This window comes from Poecile atricapillus, chromosome 5 (genome assembly GCF_030490865.1).
Source record: "Poecile atricapillus isolate bPoeAtr1 chromosome 5, bPoeAtr1.hap1, whole genome shotgun sequence".
Taxonomy (NCBI): domain Eukaryota; kingdom Metazoa; phylum Chordata; class Aves; order Passeriformes; family Paridae; genus Poecile; species Poecile atricapillus.
In genome coordinates this window covers 3,140,135-3,162,871 of record NC_081253.1, presented here as the reverse complement: position 1 = coordinate 3,162,871, position 22,737 = coordinate 3,140,135, and positions in this window count along the sequence as shown.

Below are 22,737 nucleotides of genomic sequence, written 5' to 3'. Positions count from 1 at the left end.
TTCTAAGGGAGAAAGCCAGATGACTTTTGGCAAAGCCTGCTTCTCACCACTAACAAAACAGCCCAAGAGCTTAATTATAGAGAGGGGTGAATGTGCCTCAGGGATAAGTAAGTAGCTAGTCCATCTCTTGGTCCGAATTCCAGCTGAGTCTGAATACGTTTAAGAATTTGGGTTGTTTTTTTCTCTCTCTCTCTTTTACCTCATGATTATGAAAAGGTTTCTTGCACAGTTGTTTGCTTTGTGCTGATGGAAGATGCTGCAGAGTCAGGTCTTTATCCACAGACCAGTTTCCACGCTGGGAACTGCGGGATAAATCAGCCCATGCTCCTCGTCATGGAGAATTCAGCAGCTGCTTGGGATCATCTCCCAGAGATGAAGGAGATGTGGAAGTCAAACTGAGAGGCTGCAGCATCCCCTCTGCCTCTTCCCAAGGTAAGCAGCGCAGCTGGAATGACTTCAGCCACAAGAGTTTCGAGCTGGGGTCAGATGGACTGGAGCAGCCAAAGGTTTTCCTGCTACAATGTGTGTCTGCTCCCTCCTTATTCCCTCAGCCAGGGATGTCATTTAGTTCAGCAGTTTAAGTTTAACAGCAAGGTTAGTGTCTGCTTGGTGTTAGTTTTTATTATGGGAGTCTTCTGTGGTGGGCAATGAGGAATCTTGGTGAAGGTGAAGGGAGTGGAGAAACTGAGAGTGAACAGAGGATTTCAGACCTTCCAGGTCTTCCTGTCCACTGCTGTTGATGTGACAAGGAAGTGGGAAAACAGTAAAAGAGAACGAAAATTAAGTTATTGATTTGAAAGGAGGAATGAACAAAGGTGTCCCTCAGGTGGTAGATGCCCCATCCCTGGAGACATCCAGGGACAGTTTGGACAGGGCTCTGAGCAACCTGGTCAAGTTGAAGATGTCCCTGTTTAATACCAGGGATTTGGACTGGATGGTCCTTGAAGGTCCCTTCTAACCCAAACCATTCCATGATTCTAGGAAAGAAAAGAGGCTGAAAGACATTATTAAAAGCTGCTGTAGTTCCCTGTATTAATTAAAAAATGCACCACAGTGCAAGAACACTGATTTTTTTTTGGTTGTTCATGTATAACCTGAACACTCCAGTGGCTTCCTGTAATAAACTTCAACACATTCTGTGGGTTCAGGAAATGTCAGGAGGAAAATTCAAGATTCCAGAACATCCAGGTGTGACCCAAGACCTCACTGGGTGAACAGGGGCAGCTCAAAATGCTCAAACTGTGGCCCAGACTGCTCAGGGAACATCAGGCCAGGACTCCTTCAGGCCCTAAAAGCAAAGGTTCCATGGCCAAACCTGACTAAGCTGCAGACATTTAGGGGTTTAGCTGAAGCAGATCTGTACTCTTTCTGTATTTTATATACAGTAAGTTACAGGAGACTGTAAATTAGAGTTTATAATACCCTATCCATTCAGCTACTGACAAAGTATCTAAGGTAATCTGACCTGCTTCACAGACCATGAGAAAAATCCTCATGTAAAGTGAAAAAGATAAATTACAGAGAGGTGGAGGAATTTGTCTCAACTCAGATATTGGGTTAATTCCCATGTCAGGGAAAAGATGTTTCACCAGGCTTTACTTGAATAAAGTTGGGGAGGTTTAATAGATTCAGCTCTAGAGGACAAGGGATAAACCCTGCTCCCTTAGAGCCAATGACCAGGCCACCAAAAACATGGATAGGAATCAAAGTGAAGAGAACAAAGGAAGAGATCTCTGAGAGAAGAAAAACAGCAAAGTCAAAATATTGTAGGGAAAAAAAGGGGTGGGGCTTTTTTCCTGAAATGATAAGAAAGAGGAGCACATCCTGGTACTCTGAAATAGGGAAAGCTTTTTCTTTTCACTCAGTTATTCTCCCCTTTAATAGTAAGAAAATAAGTTAAATCTCATCTTTATAACATGTTGGATGAGGGGGAAATGGAAAGGGGTGATGTTGCATCTGTTGGGCTTGAAGATGCCTGGACTCCTGAGGGTTTATCTGTGCTGGTGCAGATGATGGAAACTCACAGGTCCCACTGGGCAGCAGCCAGACAATGTCCTGCAAAAGGCAGGACATTCCTGCTCCTTCCTGCCTCCTTCCCACTCGTTTGCAATCATGAAAGATACTGAAGGCTTCCTTCAGCTTGGTGAAGGAATTTCCTGTGGATCTGCAGCCCTTTCTCTCCCCCCCCTCCCCTTTCCCAGTAACAGCTGTTTCATAGAACACCTTATCTGATTGTTTTTAAATTAATGTTAGGGGGTATTTTCTGTTTTCTGCTTTAAACCCAGCACATGTCTCTCCCAGAAACACCTTCTTCTCTTACTCCTGCCACATCTTCTCTGTAGCAGTAAGAGAATGCTCCAGTGGCTCCTCTACCACCTTCTTAACTATTTCCATTCCCTTTCTGGGCACTGAAGTGGCCCCTTGTCCTTGCACTTGAATCCTGCGAGGGCAAAGTGTGTCTTGGTCATGTTCTGTGGGCCTGGTCAGGTGCCTGCAGACAGGAAAGAAAGTTTGGCTTTCCACCTTCACTCCTTTACTGTGTGAGAAGGAAACAGAGGTTTCCAGAAACACATCCCAAAGAAAACCATCAGTTTCTCTTCTGCAAGGATACCTGTGTGATCAAGGGCTGGTAGGAGGTTTCCAGATGAGGCACAGCAAGATGAATGTGGAGCTTCCTGATATCTGTGTTGGATGTGGAAACATTTGGTTTCTAAAACCTTTTGATGGGCTCAGATGGAAGTTGTTGCATAAATCAAAAGTGTGCATTTACCTTTTTTATATACATCTCTGTGATTTATTAGATAACTGTTTCTTGTCATTATTACACCCTAAATTATTTGACTTTGGTTTCCTTTCAAGAATTAACCAGGCTATGATGAATCACGGACTCACAGAATGGTTTCAGTTAGAAAGGAACTTAAGGGTCATCTTGTTCCATGCCCCTGCCACGGCAGCGACACTTTCCCCTATCCCAGATTGCTCCAAACCCCATCCAACCTGGCCTTGGACACTTCCAGGGATCCAGGGGCAGCCACAGCTTCTCTGGACAATGTGCCAGGGTCTCAGCACCCTCATAGGGAAGAATTTCTTCCTAATCTCTTATCTAGATCTTCCTTTTGACAATTTAAAGCCAGTTCTCCTGGTCCTATCTTGTGACTTGCAAGAAGTCACTCTCCAACCTTCTGTATGTCCCCTTTGTGTATTGGAATGCTGCTGTGAATATACAGGAACTTTTCCTTTGCTTACTAGGAGATCTATTCCCCTGATGTCTCTGTTGCTACAGCAGAGGTCACAGAACAAGGTCCTTTCTCTAGGTACCAGCAGTCCCATTCCCTAAACCAGTAGTTCACTCCTTCTTACCCCCAGTTAAAATCCTGTTGAAACTGTCAAGAGTTGTTTCCACCTCTTTAATTTCGTTCTCAAACGAAATCCTTCACTTCTTTGTATGCAGGGGCTGCTGCAGCCTGGATCTCATCTTGTCTTCTAGTAACATCTTCCAGATTTGTTTTAAACTGATTAGGCACTGCTGAAGAATCAGCTTCTCTCCCCCGGACAGTACAAAGCCAAGTGTTGACAGAGCTGGCTCGTGGCCATGGGCTCCGTGATGACGCAGCATCGCATCTTTTGACAGCCCCCATTCCATTTGGGGCACTCTGAAACATTCACACACCCTGATGAATTGAAATAAAATAAATTACAGAGTGACAGGAGACTGCAATTTAAAAAAAAAAATAGAAGTGTCAGCTTGACCAGAGAGTTGCTTTAATTAAAGGACTTATTCTATACACTGGAGCGAGGAATCAGAGTTATTTCTGCTCTTCTAATGTGGCTGCAGTTTCTCTCTGAATTCTGGTTTTGAGAAACAGAAGATTATCCTTTTTATTGGGCTGTGGAGAGAAATTATGGGGAATGAGCTGAGTGATTTTAAAATTTTCTCAGTAGGAGTAGGAAAGGAGGGAAATACTTGTCCTTCCTTAACTAAATAGCTTCCAGTGCAGTGTAGAAACAGGGACACCAATTTCTGGGTCCCATCTCTGCCCAGGGATGTATTTAAGTCACTGGGTTCATATACATTTCTTCCATCTAGATTCTCTTCTGGATGGAAATCACCCTGTCTTTAAGCATGAGGAGGAAATACAGAAGGTCATAGCAACAAATACTGTTTCTGGGATTCATTTGTCCCTAAAGGTTAATAAAGCTCATCAAGAAATACATTGAAATGAAGCAAAGTTATCTCTAGCATTTGAGTCTTCCCATCACAGTGTCCTAAGAGATGTCCTGTGGTTTGACACATAATTAATATGTTTATTTATCTTAGCTTTCTTTTTTAACATCCATCACCATAATAGCCAAATATAAACATTTCATCCTGTTTTGTGAGGAGCCTATGGTCCATTTTATTGCATCAGTCACTTTCCCAGCTCCCACCAGTGACACAGAGTAGATGCCTGAAAAAAAACCCACCAAATCCCTGAAATTTTCTCACCACTTTTGCTGGAAGTTGTTATGTTTACAAACTTGTGGAAAATGTGCCTCTTTTGCCTCCTGTGAGTGTCATGGGAAGACAAACTGAGGTCTGATCCAGTAGCACCGCTCGGGGCTGCCTGGTGCTTCTCGGGGGTCTCATCATCCACCCACGAGGTTGTTCCAGAGTCCAGCTTAAGTCACACTCTGTTTGCCAGCATCCAAGATCCCAAACTATTTTACAATTAACCTGGCTTGAGTATTAGAATCTGACCATTATTCAGACAAAGAGAGATAATATTTATCCGTGCTAAAGGATTACAATGTCCTCATTACTCTCCTTTTAACTTATGGGTTGCCCAAAGAATATTTGTTAGAATTATTTGCTTTAGCTTATGCTGTTTGTAACTCATTTTTTATAGACTTGACTGGACAGGTAATTGCCACAGTATTGTTCTTGGCTCCTTAACTGGATCCCACCCAAATTTGCAAAGTGCTTCTACAGAGATAATGGAGCACATTCCAGCATCCTGTGAAATGTCAGCTGAAAATCCAGTGTTAGATGTGTGGAGATAACCTGGCTAGGGTTGCCAGATGCTGTAATTTCTTGCTTGGGAGTACCAAACACCCTGAAGTTACCAAGACAGTTCTTCCAACAGAAGGAATGGAAATGCAAAGGAGAAAATAAGGAGAGTGAGGAAGAAAAAGTGTCCATACTCTGTAGTTTGATTGTTTAAAATGAGGGGTTTACCTCTATTTCCTTATAGGAAAAGCAAATGCAGCACTATTGTTTTATACCAAAGAATGCTACAGTAGCTGATGTAACAAACTCCCATTGTGAAAAGTATTAAATATTTTTTTTTTGAGGAAATTCATAAATCCTGTATTAAAAAAAGAAAAAGAATGCAAATGTAACTCTTATATGAGTCCAATCAGCTGAGAAAAGCACAATGATAAAAACAGAACTATAAATATGAATTGAAATTAAAAAACAAATAATGTTTTTTGAAAAATACTTTTATTATATAATACATTTTTATTATGCATGGATACTGTTTTAAAAGGGGGCCACTGAGATAAGCAGGTCTCAGAGGTGTTTGATTTGGGCTGTGTAACCTCCTTGGAGGTTGGACTAGAAGATCTCCATAGGTCCCTTCCAAACCTAGCTATTCTGTGACTCTCTTTTGAGGATATTTGAGAAAGTTATTCCTGAATGTTCAGAGATCTCCCTGCTTTTCATTATCTTTCTTTCTTTTTTTTTTTTCCTTTTTCTTAACGAGGGCCAGAACCGTGTACACGATTTTTCTGTGATAGATTCACACGGGAGGTATTCTGGAACTGGCCAAGGACACAGCATTTACAAGAAGGTTCTGACAAGCATCCAAAAGTCTTTGTGAAGCTTCCATCTTAGATGACCCCATGGAATGTGAGAGAGCTTTCCTTTAGGGGAATGGCATCTTCTGGCCAGAGTTATATCCAGAAATTCTGCTGTGCTTAACCCATTCTTGAAATGCCCAGCACAGCGAATTAAAGGGTGGAGGCAGCAAAAACACATTTCTGCTTTCTCAAGAAAGGTGCCAGGAGAGCCCTCAGGCTCTTACTCTGATTTTGTTTTTTCTACTCACAGAACTACCTCTCTGGTAAGTAGGGTTCTGAGAAGGTCATTTGGATATTTGAGCCCCTCATCCTGGAAAAATCAGAAGAATTTGGGTTATCTTCCTCGCTGACATAAAAATAGCTCCAGTTAATGGCATTTGGAAAGCCTATAGTTTTGAACTCAGTCTTCCACTTGTGAAGGGGGCAAAGTTTATAATTTTGGGTGGAAACCATGTGAAAGTTAGCTGGTTCATCAGGGCTTTGTTTTGCCTTTTTTTGGATTTGTTCAAAATCAAAAGTCAAAGTGAAACTCGGGGGATGTGAACCCGCTTGAATCCAAACCAAGGGAGCGATGTGCCAGATCTCCCATGAACCAAAAACCACTGGGTTCTCACAGTCCCCATCCAAACAAAAATGCACAAATATAAATCAAATATCCTCTTGTGCTCCTCACAGCTCTCAGGGAAACAAGAGAGAATATTAAAAAGATCTGCTCGGTTTTGCTGCAACAACTACCAAAATATCCTGTGATCACTCGATAGCTGGCAGTTAATATCCTGATCTATTCTCTTTCCTCAGTAATCCAGCCCTTTCCAGCTAACACTCGACGTTGGCATGCACAGCATAACCCCTCAGCATCTTCCTCGCTTGTACAATTTCACAGGGAAGACTCTGCACAATTCACAGTCCTTTACATCCCTGCTCCAGGAGCCAAGGAGGGAGACGGATTTGCAATTATATGAAAGCTGCAAGCAGCCTGATCAGTACAAAGACAGGACGCTTAACCAGTCTATGGCAAGCTAGAGTACTGAGAAAAATATTTAATGGTATTTTTTCCCTGTGATTCACCTTGTTTGAGAACAAATGCCGGCTCCTAAATGAGAGAGGAAAAAAAATAAATAATAAAAATCAATGTTTTTCAGTGCTCATCGTGAACCAAACGCTTTCTGGAGACATAAAAAAAGAAAAGTGCTGGTCATGGAAGAACAGCAAAGGTTTCCTTTGTAACTAAGACACACTTGTTTGCAATAACATGTGTGCTTTTAAATGCTGCCAAGTTGCTGAGGCTATCTCTCCTAAATGCAATCTTTAAATATGTAAGTGTTAAAAAAAACAAGGTAATGTTCAAGAAATGTTAAAGTAAAAAAAGAGAAAAAAAAAAAGTTTGATCAGATGGTTAAAATCCAGTCAAACCAAAGACAACCTGTTTATGACCTCTCTATGCTAAAAGCTAAAAATGTCCCTTTTTTCCCCCCTACAAGATTAATTGCCATCACTTTGGGAGTAGTGAGCTGGACATTATTATATGATGTCAATTAATGATTAAAAAAAAGGTGGTTTGCAAATGTAGCGCCACAGTCCCTGGTGCATTACATCATTCCTGAAAGATCTTAACACGTGATAAGCAAAGAACACTTTAACCTAAAAGTCCGAGTGTTACAACCTCGTTTTTGCTGTAACACCCTATGCACAACCTTTTGGTCAGTTGCAATAAAATGAAGAAGTCGAAAAGAAAAGGAAAAAATAACCTCTTAGAAGGAGAGGACACCCTCCTGTCCTGCTGCCTGAGTGTTGATGCACTGGAATGAGTCAAAATTTGGTGTTGATCTGTGCAGTGTTCTGAGTGAGTTCTGTGATCCAGAGCTCCTGCTCTGCTCATGGGGCTGCTGTGATCCAGGTACCATTCCCTGGATAATGCAGTTATCTCTGCCAGAGCCTTGGAAATGCCACCTGCCGAACAAAATCACTCTTGCCCGGGCCCTGCTCTCCCTCATGGGGTAACAATGGTCACTTTTGGGCCTTATCCAATTCACTGGATTACTCAGAAGGGGTTTTACCTTTATTTCATCTCTCCTCCCATCACAACCTTCCTTTGCAGTGAGTTGGATTTCTTTGTCAGTGCCACACATAGCCCGACCCATTTTCCTAAGAGCTCTTCCCCACTTTTAGCAACCAAACACTGCTGAGGCTCCTTTGTAAATGAATGACACGCATTTAAAATACCTTTGTAATAATAAATACCACATGAACATATGTATCAAGCAAAGGATTTCAATTTTGATGACACTTGCTTCTCAAGAACAGACATTCTGGAAGAAAAAAACGTTGCCAGCCCCAAATTGATTGACATTTGTTTACTTAACTCTCTCTTCTTGAAAGTCTGCACACCTATTTCAACCTTGAACAGTTTCCAACTGTGGTATACTGGAACATTTTTTCATTTATTAAGTTCAGTGTTGCCAACCCAAACAAAGAGTAATCAGTGATGATCCAAGCAGACCAAGCTGTCTAGCACCATACAATGTATCTGCATGCTAATTTTCAAATTCCCTCACATTTCCAGAGAACTAATGGGATCATTTTCATTCTGTTACAGCAACTCAACAGTTACTGAATCACCATCTGTGTTTTCGTTAACCTGAATCAGATATAAATTCTGTTATTGCAAGGTAGAGCAGCTTGTTTAATGATTCTTAATCTTTTCTTTAATTAAATCATGCAGCCAACCTGAAAAATCTATCTTAATGCAAATTAGGAGCTTTTTTGGCATTCGCTTACAGTAATGCACTAATAAGGTTAATTTATGAAGGTTCTCTTCCAGTCTGTACAGATGATATTTGTTCGCTGCATATTTTTAGCATATTGTCCCTTTTTGTAATATTTAAAAAAATAATAATAAAAAAATGCTTATTTTCCCCTGCACAAAGGAGGGAGGTTGCGATCTGCTTATTGTTTATTAGAAAGTTAGAGCACAGAAAATGAAAATCAGCCTCTCCCTTCTGCGAGTATCAGGCTATGAGGATGCAAAGGCACAATTCAGGAGCCTATTGAATTAAAGGGCTTTGGCCAAGCACTTTCCTGCCTTTGGCTGCTGGAGATCAGGTCCCTGCTCTGATAATCATCTTCAAGATATCAGGGGAGACAGTTTGTCTAAAAACTCTTTTTTTCTTTTTTTTTTTTTCTTTTTCTTTTTTTAATTTTTTTTTTTTTCTTGTAGGTGTGAATGAATAGTTTAAAGAGTAAATAATTCTTGTGAAATAATCTGAATACATTGCTCAGTTGCACAATTGCTTCAGCTCTGGGCTCTGATGATCTCAGTCAAGAAAATCTCTGTCTTTGTGAGCATTCCTCCCAACTACAAAATGACTTGAAATCTGTTCAAGTTGCTGAGTAAAGAGTAAGGGTTTGTTTTTTTTTAAATTTTTTTTTTTTTTTTTAGGTTATTTTTCAAATGGGGACAGAGATTGTGAATTTCAACACACTGTCTTTGCAATTTAATTAAAATCACAGAGGCTGGCTGGACAGTTTTCAGTAAAGACATTTTTTGCATTGGGTGACTGCAGATTCCTGAAATCAGACATCCTTTTCATAGAAATTTGCCTGCTCGGACTAGGAATTTATTTATTTATTAAATTTATTTATTTTATTTTACTGTATTTTCCAGTTCTAGGAGAGAACTCACCTCAGCTGGAAGATGCACAAGTTCATTTCTCCTGGGCAAGAGGATTGCCCCAGCTCAGCAGCATCGAGGGCAGGCTGCTGGGAAGGGGAGATCCATCTCAACCCCTTCTTTTACCCCCACTCAGTCTTGTCCTGCCTCCTTTTCCCTTTCCCTCTTCCCAGCTGGACCCACTCCATGCCTCTTTTAACTCTTTACACAAAACCTGAAGGTTTTGCCCAAGGATGAAGGAACTTAGGGAAGATGTGAAACTCTGTGTTTAATCAAAGCAAACAGCGCCGTGGAACAGCTCTGGGATGGATGATTGAGGGGAACCTTCCTATGAGTTCCCTGGAAAAAAAATATGTCATGCTATCCATGGAATGATTCCTGGCTTTTTAAGGATTCTGGTGTTGCTGTTTTGCTCTGATTTTAGGAATTTTTATTGCTTTTCCCATGCTCAGTTGGGGTTTTTGCACCCATGGAATTTAGGAACGGGAGTTCTTCATCTTCCTTTCCCCCCCTTCATTTTGGAAAACTGGCTTCCAGACATTGGTAGTTTTTCTCTGTAATATTAGCACAGCAAGAATGACAAGTAATTGTTTTCCTCCCCATTTAATTGTACCTATGTGTTCTTAAGTCTATTACATGCTTCGCTTCATGCTTCACCCACTTTTAAAACATGCAGATAAATGAGTATCAGCAGAGGACTATTTTAATACAAGCCCAGGGTCTTGTACAGCGTCTTCTCTAAAGACTACCTACATAAAAAAATAAAAAAAAAAATAAAAAAAAAAAAGACAAAAACCTCAAAAGAAAAAAAAACCTAAAAGAAAATTACTGATTCCAAATTCTAGACTCTTTCTGGGGGAAAAAATATAGACAGATCTTTTTTCTCTCTCTTTTTTCAGCAACACTTAGAACTATCTGCCACATTTCTTGGTTCCTTTAACAGTGAGAGAAAATGAGTATTTTTCAATTTAATCGTAAAAGTGATATTAGGTCAATCTACTGTGTCTCTTTCTCATCTGTTTTCTCTTAATTTTATTGTTTTCTCTGCATTTTAAACATTTTCCCGCACTTCTCAGAAGAGTGACCAGTCTCTAGGGGACAGGGAAACGCTTGACAGTGACAATGGTTTCCTTAAATCAAATTGCAGCCTTTTCTCACGTATTAGGGGAACACTGCTCAAATAACTGAATTATTAAACTGCCTCCTAATGAAAGTTCTCCATGAGGAACCCCAAAAATCAGAAACTGAGCTATTGAATTATGAAGATTTTTGCTGTAACACAGCTATGAGGAAAATAGGGAAGACTGTACTGGAGATTTGTCCACCACTGAGGGGAAAGGGCAAGAACATGATCCCACTTGACATTAAAAATCTTGCTGGGTTAATTACCACCTCCCTAAGCAGAGAAATTAAGGCAGGGAGGGCATTCTCATGCTGACAACCTCTACCCAGTAGCAAGCTTTGCATTTTCCCAAGGCTGAAGACAATTTGGCCCTGACAAACCCAATCAGTGATACTCAGGCGTACCCTCCGGAGCAAAGCTCCAAGTTTTGAGGATAGACAGGGCAAAAAAGATGGACTGCAGTAGGTCACTATTAAAATATTTACAATATGGCTTGGCCAGTGCTGAAATGGCACAGTTGGCCTGAAGTCACATCAAGGTCTTCTGGCATTTGAGTGTTTCCCCAGTGGCTTTGTGCAGTAAAGTGTTAAGTCCTCCTGAGCATTTTATGTATTTAAGGCAGTAACTTTAAAATAAATAAAAAAAAATTGCAACCTTAGAGCAAAGCTGCTATTTTGAGAATTTTAAGCCATTATTGACTCCTGTCAGATCAGTTTCTAGACTTATTGACTCTAGAAGTAAATATAGACTGAGAGAAAGCGAGGTCAAGTCAATATTTATCTTGCAGATCAATACATTTTGATACTAACCAAAAATTAAGCTCAATACATGCATATATTATATGCAACAAGGTTAGGAGAGATCCATTCAGAAAATTTGTCAATTTGAAATTTCCCCACGGAATCCAACCTTTCCTATTCAATTTCCATTAGAAAACCTGTCCCTTTAAGGAGGTCTAAGTGACAGGAATCCCAATTCCACATCATCCAGTCAGGTGAGTAACAGCAAAAGGAAAAAGGGGAAAAAAAAAATGAGTGATAAGATGGGAGTTTGATATGGTATTGGGAAAGGCAGGTGAGTTATGGAGGCACATGGGGACTAAGGCAATATGAAGAGTGATTTATGTGATATTGTACCTGCAAGGCCACGTTGGAGGGACCTTGGGACAGCCTGGGCTGGTGGAAGGTGTCCCAGCCTTGGAATGAGATGATCATTAAGGTCCAACTCAAACAGTTCCATGATTCTCTGATTCTAAATATGAGGAAAAGGTGGAAGAGCGTGGAGGTGGACTGGCAGCAAGATGTGGCACCAGCTTCTCAGAGCAGGGATCAGGAGTTTCTGAGCTGCAGCAAGTGGGGTGCAGTGGTGGTGGAAGTTGGGGGTTTTCTGTGTGGACTGAGCTGGTATTTCCTGGTGAAGAGAGAAAAATTCGCAAACTTTGTAAAGATTTGAAAAGCCTAAAAAGCAGAAACCAAGTGTTTAAATTAGTGTTTAATGCTCCCACTTTACAATAAGACAAGAAAAGGGCAACTTTGTCATCCAAAGTCTGGCACAGCATGGGTAGAAATTGTATCTTCTTTCCCTTCCCTTCCCTTCCCTTCCCTTCCCTTCCCTTCCCTTCCCTTCCCTTCCCTTCCCTTTCCTTCCCTTCCCTTCCCTTCCCTTCCCTTCCCTTCCCTTCCCTTCCCTTCCCTTCCCTTCCCTTCCCTTCCCTTCCCTTCCCTTCCCTTCCCTTCCCTTCCCTTCCCTTCCCTTCCCTTCCCTTCCCTTCCCTTCCCTTCCCTTCCCTTCCCTTCCCTTCCCTTCCCTTCCCTTCCCTTCCCTTCCCTTCCCTTCCCTTCCCTTCCCTTCCCTTCCCTTCCCTTCCCTTCCCTTCCCTTCCCTTCCCTTCCCTTCCCTTCCCTTCCCTTCCCTTCCCTTCCCTTCCCTTCCCTTCCCTCTCTATATAATTTTTTTTAACACTGTTTTCCCCCTTCTTTTATCCCCTTTCTCCCACCTTCATTTTTCCTTTTTTTTAAAAAATTCACATTTCCCTCCTTCTTTTTTATTTTTTTTTCCTTTATCTTTTTTTTTTCCCCTCCTTTTTTATTTTTTTCCCTTTCATCCTTTTCCCCCCTAAGCTTCTGTCACAGCCCAGGATGCATTTGCACCCCAGATAGCGGCGGTGACCTCACATTTACATGGCACCTCTCACCCCAAAGGATCTCCAAACGCTTTGCAGATTTAACACAGGCTGCTCTCCACACTTGGAAATCCCTCCACCTTCTGCTGGAGCCCAGGCAGCTCCTGCTGGGAGGAGCAGCACTCACAGCACTCCCCAACAACTCAGGGAAAAGGGGAATTCCTTCTAAAAAAAAACCCCAAAAAACCCCAATTAAATCCAGCAAGAATTTAGACAGGCTGAGTGTAATTACACAAATCTGGAATTTGGCCAGAGCACTGCAGGTACAGTGGATGCTTTCCCTGGAAAAGTTGGATGTGCATGACCAGGAGGAAAGGGCATAAAAGTGAGTGAATGCTCCTTGCCTTTTCAAACCACCGTTCTTTTCATCTGGAAAAAAATACGTTGTAAAAATAAAACCTGTGTGTGGCTGTGCAAAACCCTTCCTTAGAGTCAATTTCAAAGATAGTGAAGATGATAAAATGGTATATTAATTGGTAAAATATTATTTAATTCAAAGTAAAGTGGTGATTCTCACCAAATTTAGCTCTGCAAATGCAGCAAAGTATATTCCTCATCCAGCATAAAAAGGTGGCATTTGTTTGATTTTGGGTTGATGAATTATTAATTTTATCACAGCTAAGATGACAGCTAATATTAGGACATTGAATTATTAATTTTCAAATGTGGCAATAAAAAAGCAGAACAAACACAAATTGAGACACATTTTAGGTGTGAGGTGACTTGCTTACATAATGTGTGTGAGAAAACAAAACTGCAGAGACAGAGATTTGAACCTCACCAAGCAACTGCTTTTGCCTTCATACCTCAGGTATGATTTTTAAGCCTTACTTTAGAAAAAATATTCCTTGACTACTCTAATATTCATATTGGATATCATACTCCTCCTCTATTTTCCAGCCAAAAAAGGTTCTCCAGGTGATTTTTCTGGCTGTGGATACAGTTTTGGGGGCCAAGGAATAATAAGGGAATGTGTAACCTAGGTAGAATTTAATCTTTTTTTTTTTCTTCTTTCTTTTTTATTCCAGGTTGAAAAGTACAGGAGAATATTATTTAGTTTATTCTTTTTCTCCTCTTTCCTGCTGTTTTTTTCACCACTGCTTGTCATGTGGCACAGGGTAAATAAGCACTTCAGGGCTTGTTTCCTTAAAACTGTTTCTGTGAGGTTTCAGCCTTAAGAGCCAGCGCAGGATTTATCTGGCTCCACTACTGCCCTACAGGCTAATACTGATTTTCCTGTCAAATGTCTCCTTTGCAAATATTCTTCCTTCCCAACTCTCCAAATGAAGATGGGAGCTTTGAAGTCTTTCTTATTCCATGGCAAAACAGTCAACAAAACATTTCCAAATGTCATATATTTTTTTTTTCTTTTTTTTTTTTTTTCTTTTTTCTCTGAGATGCAGACACTGGTGCAATGCTGCCCCTGAACGCAGGGTGAAACAAGGAAATGAGCACAACTCGTGTCCAGCAGGGATGCTGACAAGTATAGGTGGGTTTTTGAAGGCAGAACTACCAGGCCAAAGAAGAAAAACAGCTGTCTGTCCCCAAGCCTCATTGGGAATTAATCCAGCTCAAAGCTGGATTAACTTCTATTTAAAAAAAAAAAAAAAAAAAAAAAAAAAAAAGGCCACAAACTTGTATTCCACTGCCACATATGGCGATTATTTAGACTACAAATATTAGGCAGGGCTATCTGGTTGGGTACTAAAGAGAGACTGATTTAAATCACTTATTTTTATCCTGCTGACAAAACGGAGTGGGGGAGAAAAAGCATCTGTCACCCATCTGAGTTGGGAGAGAGGCCATGGCAGAGGGAGAAGTGCAGGAGGGGCTGGGGTGTCCCGGTGGAACACGGTGTGAGAGCCCAGGAGGGTCTGCTCGAGAGCCTGGGGTGAGGCATGAGCTCACCTGGCTGCTGGAAAAAGGGTGAAGGGTGAGCAGAGATGGTGAAGGAAGGGATGCTGGAGGAAGCTGATTTGCCCTCTGGTCTCTCCTCTGATCCCAAGGGGATTATTGTTGTGCTCAGAGTGGGAGGTGAGGCCTCAAGGATGGAGGACAGGTAGGCTTGAAAGTGCAGCCTGCATGGGAAGGCCAGAAAGCATAAATTTGTCCTCACTCCCACTGAGTGAACCTGTTTATTGCTTAGGTGGACTCTGACCTGCTGTGTGCTCATCTGAGAATTTCAGCAGGGACAAAAGCGTCTGAAGTGTTCAGGAGTTTTTTAGGCATGACTGTGACCTGCAGTGCAGGTGTGGTGGGAGTTAAAGGTAACATCTGCTGCAGATGTGTGAGCACTCACAAAATCCCCACATCCCAACATGGGCTGAAACTTTGCCTGTAGATACAGACTTGGAACAAGAGGAGAAGGAAGTTCATGTGTCCCAAGGAATGGGGTGTATTTGTCAATGCCCCTCTTGTAGGGAGGTGGTAGAGATAAAGCTCCTTCCTTAGTTTCATTTTATCATTCTCTTCTATCATTCTGCTTGTCAACTTTGAAAAGAAACCCCTTGTTTTTTTCTTTTTTTTTCTTTTTTTCTTTTTTTTTTCTTTTTTTTCTTTTTTTTTTCTTTTTTTTCTTCTTTTTTTCATTGTTTGGGTTTTGTTTGTTTGTTTTCCACTTCAGTGGGACTTTCCATGGTCACACATCTGCCATGGCAAGAGCAGTGATTCACGGGTGTGCTGCATTCATTCTTGGTTTACATGTTCACGCACAACACAACCTTTTTCTCCTCCCCCCCATGCAAAATCAGTGGAGTTTATAATAAGAACAAAACCCCAAAATACAGCTGGTCACATCAGAGTGAGCTTCAAGGTCTGCCTGACTGTGCTCAACCAAAACCTGAGGCATCTCTGCTCTGGGTTAATACACACTGGTGAGCATTACATCACCCAAAACTCAATATCTGCCATAAACCAACTGTTTTCCTAGTGGATCCCAAAATTTTTTTGAGGTTTCTCCTCTCCCTAAGATGAAGACCTAAAAAGAATTAATGGATAACCCAGTCTCACCATCTTTTAAAGGTGATTCTGAGTGTGTGGGTTTGAGTTTCTCTGGTTTCACACATTGCTGGTTATGTTGCCTATTATAAAGGATTCAGTAAGACACACTTTCTCCCAGTGGTATTTTATTTTGACACATCTCAAATGAAAATACAGCTCATTATTTTATACAGGATTCAAATGTGTTGTCACCTGGTTCCATGCATTAAAATGTGATTCATTTTTTGCTGTAGGTACATGAAAAGGTGGAATGAGTCTGTAATGAGCCTATTTAGTAATTCATTTATCTATTTTTTTTTTGGTCATCCAAAAATGGGGCAAATGTCAGTTTTTTTCCTCTTTTAAAATGTGTCTGTGTTGAGAATGTTTGTCTGGCCCTGTTGCATTCTTTATCTTCATGGTTTGGCTCTCAAGAGGCATATTTAAATTGTCATAAATGTAGTAAAACTTTTCAGGAGAAAGCACTCAGAGACCTTGTTTATTTAAGTTTTAAAAATATTATTTATCATGCCCTGTAAAAGATCATGTATCAATCCTCCAGGGACAGGGCAGCCTTTTCAAATCACTCATAAGACGAAACCTTGTAGAGGATGCAAATTAGGAGCTTGATTAAATGAAAACTGGTGTTAAGTCTGTGCCTGGTGAAGTTTCTGTAGGAACAGCAGCAATTAATGTGGGGCCAGCTAAGCAAATCTGTTGTGAACACGTTTCATTTTATGCAATATATATACACAGAAAGCATGAAATTTTGGCCCAGGTGGATGTGCCAGTCTGTTGAGATTACCTGATCCAGGAGGTGTTTAAAATGATGGAAACCACAAGAGATCGGTACATCTCCAAACGTCTCTGGCACGATGAATTGACTTTTTTCACAAGAATTTCTTTTGCAAGGTTTCAACAATACCCAATCCTCGTCTGAAAAAGGAGCCCATTTAAGCTTGTGATTAACCAGAACCAACATTGGAGAGGTGGCCTCTGATCCCCACGCTTGAATTTCAGTCTTGGAACAGGGTGCAGGGGCTGGATTTAGTCTGAATTTTGTTTCATTTGCAGTAGAACGGCAGAGCTGGCAAGCTCAGGCACTACCAGTGCTTTGTGGAAGCTGACATATGAATTTGTTCTACAAATGTGCCAGGGACATGCTGATCCAACAGTTAGATCTCTTCCAGAAGACACAGAGTTGGATCTCTGAGCTGACTTCAAATTCTTTATTATTACTATCCAGTAAAATTAAAAAATTCTTCATCAAGAAACGAGGTGATGAATGTAGCACTCAGTGATATCCCCTGAAAACGCTCCCATTTTCAAATGGATAAAATTAAATAAATAAATAAGCTAAAATATCCCAATCCTTCAAACAAAGAAGGTCACACTCCTCTCATGGCCCTTGGGACTTGAGGTTGCAGAGAGGTTTTGGGGGTCTGTGCTGGATTTTGGTGGGACAGAGTAACTGAAGAGAGTTTTGGTTGCAGGAAAGAGAAGGAATGTGTGTGGAAAGGATGGAAAGGCCAACAGGAGGAAAGAAAAAACAGGTAAGCCAGAAAATCTCTTCAGCATTGTGGTGGGGTAACCCCTGCAGATTTGTTACATGGAAGAATATTTTTAGCTTTTTTCGTCTCTTTTGTGTTTTTAAAAGGTCTTAATCCTTGTGTATCATGACACACAGTTCCTTTTGTGTTCTTCTGTTAAAGGACACTAAATTTAGATTATGATGTCTTAACTATTTTTATATTCCTGAATCTAACCTGCTGATAGCTGAACATGTTGTTGGAAAAGGAGGTCCCAAGGGAAAATACCATAATAGGAAGTATATCAATAAGGAAATACTTGTTACTGCAATGTGATATCATTTGTGCTTTATTTCTGAATGGATCAGAGGAAGCTTGCCTGCCACTGCGAAATAGAAAGGATATGAGAATGAACTCCATCAGAAAATACTACATTAAAAAGTTCCTCCTTCTCTGGGATGAAAACATCTCTGTATGTTCCTACAAAAAATGTAATAATAATTATGTGTTGATTTTAAATGCTGTGAGAATGAAGGAAATATGAGCTGCAGAGACAAGGAGGAGTGGTACGGTGTGTTCAGGCTGGGATGGTGCTTCACAAACCAAGTCAGAGAACAGAGTGGAGGGTAAAAAATGGGGAGCTGCTGTATCCTGAGTCATTAACATTGGCCATGTGGTGAGTTTCTCCACACTCATTTACTGTCCTGTGAGGAACTGAATGGGTTTTTTTCCTGGTAACTCTTCTCCAGCTCCTTTTGTACTTGAAGGTGATGGAAAAAGGAGAGAGAGCCCCCACTGACCTGCTGGATCATGTTGCCTCCAGCAGCTCAAGGACTTTAAAATCCATTTTAAAATTAAATAAACCAACAAAATGTTAGACACTTATTATTCTTACAAACTATACATTCAGTGCAAGGTAATTCATTATTTCAGTTATGGGTTTGTCCTCACAGTGACATTGAAAACTCTGAGAATCCTTTTCCATAAGTGTCAATATTTAAAGGAAAGAAATCTGTTCTTTGGTTTTCATAGACTCAGAATGGTTTGGGATGGAAGGGACCTTAAAGCTCATCCATTTCCACCCCCTGCCATGGGCAGGGACACTTTCCACTGTCCCAGCCTGGCCTTGGACACTTCCAGGGATCCAGGGGCAGCCACAGCTGCTCTGGGCACCCTGTGCCAGAGCCTCACCACTAAGATTCTCTCCCTGATGTCCCATTTTACCCTGCCCTCTGCCATTTTGACTCTATTCCCCCTTGTCCTGTCTCTACAGGGCCTTGTCTGAAGTCCTTCAAGTAGTCATGGACAAGGAATGGCTGGAAGCTGTCCCATTGCTGGGAGCTCAGGACAAGGTGACCATCTCCTTGCCAGCCTGTCCCTCCAAAGACAACAAAAAACAACAGAAGTGGCAGAGATGATGAACAATTTTTCCTTTCACGTAAATTTGTTCCCTTTTCTTCTTCTTCCTTATTTTTTCTTTTTTTTTTTTTTTTTAATTCCCTTTACACTTTCTTTTGCAGTTGCAAATGTTTTGAGAATCCATCATCTTCCCAGGTTGATGGTACAGCCCTCGTGACCCAGCTGTGAGTCACCATTCCCAGCTGGGTGGCTCTGAAGAGAGACAAGAAGCTCAGATGTGTCCCTGATTCCCCACCAGCTCAGGCCAGGAACATCTGTCTGCTCCTTCCCTTCCTTCAGACGGTCCCAAGGAGGGGGCAGACAGGCAAGTAGGAATATGAAAGGGAAAGGATCAACTGGCCGTGTTGTATTAGCCAACTTAAATAATTCCTCTTGGCTGTGGAAACAGTCTTCCCATCCAAAGCTGCTTTTTTCTTTTTTTTTTCCCCTTTCCTTTATATTTTTTTCCCAAACAGGAACAATTTATTTCCACTTTTGGGCAGGTTTCTTGGCCAAAGGCGAGCTCTCCCCATTGCTCCTCATGCACCATTCCCAGTGCCCCCCAAGTGACCTTAGAAAGTGCCTCAGGGACCCAACTTTGGTGAATAGCAAAATCAAAATATGCAAATGGAGCTTGGATTATCACATATATAATCATGCAAACACTTTTCCTGCGCTACTGCCTGTGCCCAGCTTCCTGCCCTACTGCTCTGAGTGCCTCAGCACTGTCTATAGCTGTTGAGCTGAAGCACCCGGGGATGGCTCCTGAAGCAGGAAGAGAGTTCAATCTGCAGGATGGCTTTTCCAGACACTTTCTTTCTCATTCCCCACAAGATAGTTGCTATTCCTCCGGATTTCACTGTTGTAATTTGGATGCGTCTACTTCAGAGCGAAGAGGAGATAAATGCCTCGTTCAGCCTCTTCAGTCCACTCTAGTTCTATTTTAGTTTAAGGAGCCTGTGCTACTTGGAGAGTGGGAGCAATTCCTGCCAATAACTCAATCTTTCTCTAAAGTTCGGCTTCTCACTCTGGGGAAAAAACAAGTGAAAAGTAAAACTACACAACGCAGTGCAGAGTCCTGGAGTCAGGTTTAGGTGACAAAACCCCAGATCCTGAATCCCAGAATGGGCTGGGTTGGAAGAGACCTTAAAGATCATCATGTTCCACTCTCTGCCATGGGCAGGGACACCTTCCACCATCCCAGAGTGCTCCAAGCCCTGTCCAACCTGGCCTTGGGCACTTCCCAAGGATCCAAGGGATCCAAGGGCAGCCACAGCTGCTCTGGGCACCTGTGCCAGGTCCTCATCATCCTCACAGGGAAGAATTCCTTCAAGTTGGAATCATGAAATTCACGTGGAACTTTGTCTCTTTATTTTTTAATGCTCTATGCAATATTTTGAGTATTAGCAAAAGCCCGAACTCTATCCATTAAAAAAAAAAACAACAAAAACATAAATTTGTAAGGAAAAAACCCTAAACTTTTGCAGGTAATTATTTTTTAGAAAATTCTTTATATAGTTTGGCTCGAATTTTTTTTGCAGTCTCAAGGAATGATCGATTTTCACGGCAAACCTTCTGCCTAAGCCCGTAGGAAAGCACTCCCTGTGCTATCCCAGTGTGTGTGAGATGGGAGCACCCCGTGGGCTGAGGAGCAAGTGGAGAGGAAGTGTCATCCACTGATATCTGAACAGTGAACAGAGCACCTTCCCACAAAGTCAATTATCCTTTCAAAGCAACCATCACACATGCTCAGGAGCCAGATGTTGGCATTGTGCTATTGTGATATTAACCTAAAGGAAGGTTGAATTTATTATTTTTTAAAGTGTTGGCTTCTTGAGGATTAGGTTGGATATTTTCAATATAGTTGATAGAAGAGAGTCATATCCCCAAAGCCTGTTTGTTTCAAACTCAATATTTTTTTTTCTGGAAAAATCATGAAAAGAAAAACCCACTGTGAAGCTCAGAATATTTGATTTGAGGTGAAGTGCCGCATCAGCTGATGGTTTTTTAAAAAATATACATGCATGAAAAATTAGACATCCACCAGTGTGGACTGGGCTTGGAATAACCTTGTCTAGTGGGAGGTTTACCTGGTCTAAGGGTAGGAATCATGGAATGATTTGGGTTGGAAGGGACCTTAAACCCCATCCCATCCCACCCCTGCCATGGGCAGCGACACCTTCCACTCTTCCAGGTTGCACCAAACCCCATCCAACCTGGACACTTCCAGGTGTTCACTTAAATTAATGTTTTATAACTGTATCAGCCCCTGTGCTCATTCAGAGACTTTTCTTATTTATCCAGTTGGACATCCTAAATTACTTTTATCATAATGCTGGAGAAATAATTGTCTCACCTCTCTCAGGACATGCTGGAGGGTTTATTCTCCCCATGCTATCTGAGCAGTTATAGTCATAAATCCTTGTGCATTGAGAACAGAATAGACTTTATATGCCTAGAAATTTCTTATGATTTCTAAGCTATTATGCCCAAATCCTAATTAACCATTATTAAAAATAATGTGTCTTTTTTAGAACGTGAGATATAGCAGCACGATAAGATACGACGTGAAAATCCCAAATATCAGTGTAATTTTGCTGCTCTGCTTTTCTTCTTTTATTAGAGATTTCCAGCATACTGCTGCATTTCCATTCCAAGTGGCAAGATTCAATAGTATATATTTTGCAAACTGCCAAAACAGAGCCATTGGATTTAGTTTTCTAATAATCAAACAACCGTATAACGTGCCTGTACATGTCAGGGACAGAAGAAAGCAAATTTATACACAACACCGTGTATTTTGTGGATAGCGATAACCCACCCAAATCTAATTTAATCAAATATTTAAAGAGGTAATAATTAATTTTTAAAGAATTGAAGTGAACCGTAACTAGGAAGAAATGTTATTGTTTATTTTTAATGCCAGAACAGTATTCCTGATGCATTTTTAATATTTCATTAAGGCAGTAACTTTCATACTGTATTTTTTCCAGTTTTTGTTATCTCAGTGATACTTTTTTCCTTGAACAAAGGTGAAATATTGCAGGAAAGCTTAAGTCTTGAACTGATGCAGTCTTTGAGGATCTTTTGTCATAACTAATTAAACACAACCAGAAGTATTTTTAAACAAGCTAAGACACAACACCTGGTGGAGAGCCAGGAGTGGGCTTCTTTTTTTAGCTTGTGACAGTGTCCTTCCCATCAGATAGAGCTTTCTATCCTCTCTTTTGAGCTATTATTCATAATCCTTACTTTTTAGGAGAGGTATTTGCAAGCAGGGCTCTAAACCCCACCACTCTCTGTGCCCTCCAGAGCTCCAAACTGCTCTGTCTTGGTCTTTTGTTTCTTTTGATGAGGTGTCTCTCACATTTCGAGCCTTTTATACTCAAAACTGTGGAAGGCTGTTTATTGCACTCTGGCTCCAGCCCTAGTTAAAGGTGTGAACTACCAAAGTGGAAGGGAGCACATGCACATTAACACTGCTGTGGGAAACATCGCCTGACAGATGGATGCATGTTAAATGGATGTTGGAAGGAAGGTGTTTGCAATAAAAATCTTGAGTATGGCATCAGAGGAAGACCACACACAATTTTCCAGCTTTATGTCTGCAGTATATAGGGGTCAAGCTTGTTATAGTCCTCGTGTTTTTTTACTGTCACAGACTTTGCTCTGCTGCTCTCAACAGCACTGACAAGAAGGTGAAGTATCAGGGTTCAAATGCCACATTTGAGTAGTTCTATTTGAATCCATACGTACACACAGACACATTACTATTTGATATTTTTACTGCAATATCTCCCAAGAAGGGCAGTGGAGCTGGGGAAGCCTCTGGAGCACCAGAAGGGACCGGAGGTGGGGCTCAGCCTGAGGAAAAAGAAGATCAGAGGGGATCTTCTCACTCTGCACAACTCCCTGACAGGAGGGTGCAGCCAGGTGAGGCTTTGTCTCTCCTCCTCAGTACCAAGCAATGGGAGAAGAGGAACGACCTCAAGTTGCACTCAGGGAGGTTTAGATT